The sequence below is a fragment of the Clupea harengus genome, chromosome 9, assembly GCF_900700415.2.
Source record: "Clupea harengus chromosome 9, Ch_v2.0.2, whole genome shotgun sequence".
Lineage (NCBI taxonomy): Eukaryota > Metazoa > Chordata > Actinopteri > Clupeiformes > Clupeidae > Clupea > Clupea harengus.
Genome location: NC_045160.1, coordinates 8,175,746 through 8,181,745, shown reverse-complemented (window position 1 = coordinate 8,181,745; position 6,000 = coordinate 8,175,746).

Genomic DNA, 6,000 nt, shown 5'->3' with positions numbered 1-6,000 from the left:
CTAAATAAATTCTTCTTTTCAACAAAGAACACACAACAAGAGAATAAAAAATATGAACAGTGGTATTGTACAGAAAATTTTAAAATTACTTTACAGGAAAACGTGTTTAAAGCATAATACAAAATGCACACACATGGCTTATCACTTCTTCTTCAATGGTAGCAGCTTACCACTGGCTTTTAATTTGTTCACTGCCTCAACAATCTTCATCGCCTACAATAGTAGACGCACGGTGTGCCGCAAATTCACTCAATTTTTGTGGAATGGGTGTACATTTTTTAAACGCTTTGTACTGGTCTAGCGCAGCAATGTAAAGCTCGGCAATTGGCGCACTGTACCACTGTATTTCGGTCAACACCGACCTTTCTAAATGCCCCCGACATGGTTCCAAGCCTCTTGAAGTATTTGAGAATTTTTTTGTACCTGGCCAAAACCTGCTCTGGCTTCCGGGCTCTTTGCAGTGTTTTTTATTCCATTTTAGACTTCTTTTATGCCATCTTTCTCCCTTTCCACTTCTTCTTTCTCTTCTTGTCCTCTGAGGATGAGCATGTGTTGGATGACAACTCCGAGTCAATTAAAATCAATTTTATTTATATAGCGCCATAACAATACAATTGTCTCTAGGCGCTTTACAGAGCCCAGAGCCTGAACCCTAGCCTGGATACCAGACCGAACTTAGCCCCGCCCACACATTTTTTGGTTGGGAAGTTCGGTCTGGCATTACTCCATTGAGGAGAAATTATCTGCGGCTCGATATCGGCCGTACCAATCAAATTGTTAAGGCGGGCTTTATACGATGATGGACAGATGATCAACAGTAACGTAACCAACCACGTCACCAACACACGAGTTGAATTCGTTTTCAACAAACATGGCTGCCGCTGGAGAGCTGAAATGTATAGATTCGAGTCCATTTAGACATTGACAGTGCATTCATTTTGAAAGAGGAACAGAGAAACGCGATTAAGGCATTTGTCAATCGAAAAGATGTTTTTGCCTTCCTTCCTACGGGATCCGGTAAAAGTGTAATGTATCAGCTGCCAATGGTCACATACTAGGTTGTTCTGATTGGTTGTAGGTAACCAATTGAGCGAAGAGGCATTTTTTCTCCTGGTTCGGTTGAAACACGCCCCATAATCACAGCCCAATGGAGCGATATCAGACTCATATTCTGACTAGAATTATGAGTATGACATCGTCAGGCTACCTGAACCCCCTTAGTGCAAGCACAATGGCAACACGGGCAAGAAAAACTCCCTGTTAGTCAAGAAGGAACCTTAAGCAGAACCACGGCACATAAGGGGGGACCCATCTGCTTGAGGTCGGCCGGGTGGAGATAGGAAGGGGGATGGGGGAGGGTTGTGTGGCAGAAGGGGATAGGAAACAACAGGTGTTGTACATATCCTGCATTTGGTAGGTGTACATAATATATATATATATATACAGACATCCGGTGGTAAATACATGATACAAACAAGACCAGTTTAGTGGGTATACACTGTGCTCAAAGGTTTACTGTTACAGGGGTAAGGGGAGTAGGAGCAGATAAACAGGTTGATGGTGGCAATAATATATATTGTATCACTGATTCTTGAGATAAGGGACAACACATGTCCTCCACGGAAATGCAAAGCTTGGCTTAAAAATCCAAATATAAATTAATTGAAATAGACTTTAAAATCTCAACATGAAAGACTACACCAATGTACTTAGTAGGGCTGGGCCCATTAACACGTTAATCTTGCGTTAACGCATCTATTAATTAACGCCAACAATTATTTTATTGCGCGTTAACGCAGGTTTTATTATTTATTTTATTATTGTAAAAGTCTGTTGCTCACAGGCTTTTATTTTGTAAAAGTCTGCTGCTTATTGCTGCGGAACCGGCAAAGAAAGTCATTGGCGGTTTAACAAACATGGAGAGGAGTACGGAGATTTTAAATGGCCATTTTCAATTTAAAGTTCTTAAAGAAATTATACATAAAAAATTGCTGCTCAAAGTAGTGTCCTCAGTTCATGTCAACTCCGTCAGAATTTAATTTTTTTTTTTTTAAATCAGGCATATTTTGGTCTGAACTATAACCCTGAGGACCCCTTTTACATGCTTCTTCTCTTGATGGATGCAGCAGTACAGTACATGGTCTCGTAAGTTCAAATTTTTTATATATTTTTAGCAAACAAAGTTGATATAACTGTCGTCACAGGTTTTTTATGTCAACTTTGTCATCCAAGAATGATCATTTTAAATAAGAATTGTGAAATAAATGTAGGTGTTTTAGGTGAGTTTATGTAGGCAGCTAGCAACTGGTAAAAAACAAAATGGCTCCAGTGTACGGGATACGATTCAGACAATAAAAACGTTTAATTTAGTCAACTCCGTCAGAATGGCCGTCTGACGGTGTTGACGTTCAAGCTGACTGAGTTGATAAATGCTCCAAAAACCTCATTATTTGATGCATAATAAACACAGAATGTGTTTATGATCTAATATTGGCATAATACTTATACAAAACTGACTAACTGGCAAGAAATAAATGATCAACACAAATGTTAATTTATATTAATTGCTTTTATCTGTACTGTAGGCAGACATGGCTAGATGCAAACTGTCAATGGAGGAGCAAAGAAAAATAAATAGGGAGTATCAAAGAAAAAGAAGACAGAGAATAGACAGTGATCCAGACAGCAGAAGGGACAATCTAGAGAAGGAGAGACAAAAGTGGAAGAACAGGGTCCAAAACAAAAAAGTCAGAAAAATAGGAGAATTAGGACCAAGGGCACTGCAGGAAGAGGCACTGCAGGAAGTATTGGAGGAAAGTTCAGAAAAGGTCAAGAAGGTCCAGAGCAGTGCAGAATGCAAGGCAGGAAGTAGACACCCCTCCAGATAGTCCACTAGAGCAGAGTATGGAGGAGCCAACTTCCAGTAGACGTGCTCTTGCAAACGAGAGGCAGAGAAGAAGAGCTAGGAAGAAACATTCAAGGGAAATACAAGCTATGAAGGAAAAGATTGAGAAATTATGAAAAGAGCGAAACAGGCTAAGAAAGCACAAATGGCGACAAAACAAGTGTCAAACAAAAAAGGAGTAAAACAACAGTAAACTCTCCAAGAACAGAAACAGAGAAGATGGTATCAGGAAGTCGACTTCGGAATCCTAACATCAAGAGAGCTCTTCCACAATGTTCTGTCCCAAGAACTGAGAATGAACAATGAAACTCCTGTATCACGGAGACGAGCCAATGACAAATCATGCCACGGAAAATTGGCATTGTCTGGCAAGGTTCTAAGGAAGTATTGGCTTCTTCATAGCGTGCGCCAGATTGGTGTCAGTTACAAGTCAATGAGTGAAAGACAGACAACAGAGAAAAAGAAAACATATCTTCAGCGCATCAGCCAGACTGTTCAAGAATTCTTTATGAGATCGATAAATCTGACACCATCACCAGAAAAAAGATAAAGCGACAAAGAATGATTCTGACTGACGCCATGCTGAACCTCCACATTGAGTTCCTCCAGAAAAATCCTGGAAAACATGGAGACATATGATGCATTTCTTATGCAAAACCTCAGACAGGTTCTATCAAAACGGTATATGTCACAGACAGTTATCCTGCTTTTGCAGTGAGCCACTGAATTGTCTGTGCTTTGCCCCAGCTACCTCCTGTTTGCAAGGATGCTTAGAATTGCAGCACACTGAAGCAAGGACCAGGAAGAAACGGCTTTTGACCATGTTGATGGAGATGGAAAATGAGGTAGGCGAAGAAGAAGATACAATGGAGGAGGAGGTAGAGGAAGCAGAAGATGGAGATTTGATGGAGGATGAGGAGACATTAAGAAGTCCCGATGGAACTGTGGTTGATATAACTATCAACAACATTGACAAAGGAGACTGGCTAGCAGTGATTTATGATGACCACTGGTGGCTAGCAAAAGTGCCTGCAAATAGATCGTAAGCACCAAGATCTGAAAGTGGAGTTTATGCACCCTTGTGGTCCTACAGCAAATTTTCATCCCAAACATGGAAGGAGGGATGTCTGTTTCTGTCTGCTGAAGGACATTCTTATGAAACTAACAGGGAGCGCATCTCCACTCCAGTCAAGCCGCACAAGAGAGCTCTATAGCATAACTCCTGATGTTATGGACTTCATTGAGCACAAACATGTTCACCGTTTACTGCCCAATGTCTAATCAAAGGCGCCCTGCTTTGTTCTTGTTTATCTTTATTGTTAGTTTAAACGTTGTTTGATCAACCAAACCAGGATGGGTTTAGTTAAAAGTTAACCTTTTACTTCTTTACCTTTCACCATCCCCATTTTCTTGGCCTGTTTAGGTTATGTGTGCCATTTCTCTAAATTGATGGTCTCGTAACACACACACAGGGGATTCTGGATCCTGCATAGTTCATTGACTTTGCTAATAAGTTTTAAGTTTGTCCTTAAACAGTTAAATGCACTTATAATTAGGGATGGGTATCGTTTGGTACATACATAACGTTTGGTACCGGTACATAACCGATTCTTTTAAAACGATACCGGTGCCGGAACCGATACTTTTATTAAAAATAAAAAAAATTACGATTGACGACATTTAAGAAAGGCTTTTTTTATTGCCAAATATATGAACTGTTTAAAGTAGATTATATATATAAATAAATACAAAACACTTTTTAACTCAAAACTTAAATAATATATGAACTGTTAACAAAAGTTTAGACTATACTTAAATAAATACAAATAAATACAAAACACACACACTCACTCTGTACATACACTACAGCTTCAATACTTCAGTAATTCTTTTGTAGAAATATCAGCATATTTGCCTTCTCCGGCAAAATGCGACACTATTCCTGACTAATCGCATGACCTGCACAGGAGAAAACCCTCTCCGATGCTGTCGATGAGGCCTGTACACACAGATATGTATCTGAAAGTACACAATTAGGGATGGGTATCGTTTGGGTTTTTTCCGATACTGGTGCTAAACCGATACTTTTAAAACGATACCGGTGCCTGAACCGCTACTTTTTTTTTTTTTAAAGCACAAAGCAACGATTGACGACATTAAAGGCTTTTTTTATTGCCAAGGCAATTTTTTTTCTTCAAATTGAACAATATATGAACTGTTCAAAGTATATTATAAATATAAATACATACAAAACACTTGGCTTCCAACTACAGCTTCAAACTATGAACATTATACTGACTGTAAACAACCGTTTATAGTATACTTAAATAAATATAAATAAATACAAAAAACAGCTTCAAACTTCTTTTGCAAAAATATGAGCATATTGGCCTTTGGAGTCAAAAATGTATTATTTTGTTTGCATTTATTTCATGAAATTTCACCATTTTATGATTTGTTTATACCTATCTTTTCTATCTTGTTTATAGTTCCTCTTGTTACTTGAACACACTGAGTACTAGAAAATGTGAAGGGAGGCTGAGTGAGGTCACGTCTGAAAAATAAAACGGTAATATCTTTAAAACTATGTAAAAACATTTCTTTTGACAGCACAAACGTAGCAAAAAAGATTAGGACTATTAAAGATTAGGCTGAGTGACATCACAGGCCAGAAAATTTTATTTTGAATTACTCAAAACCCTTAATAGCACAAACGATCATTTTTACGGCACAAACGTAGCACAAACCAACAGCAGTGTTATTTTAATATTTTGAATGACACGGGGGGCCAACTTCACACAGGTGCGTTATTTGCCATCACAGCCAGTGCAGTATGGCTATCATATATGCTAAGTAGAATCAGTAAGCAATTTAATAGCCTGGGTTACATTACTTGATAGACAGTTTAATGTACAGTATACATAGTGTGGTTTCCCGCGGGAGGTGCCGTGAATGGAAAATGCACTTCCCTGAAAACAGGCTACAAAGGTCTCTGGAGGTTGGCCAAGTCAGAAACTACATTTCCCATAATGCCAAGTTGGAGATTACCAATCAAGCCAGAGAGGAGACAGACAAAGACAGGCTGGCAAACACAT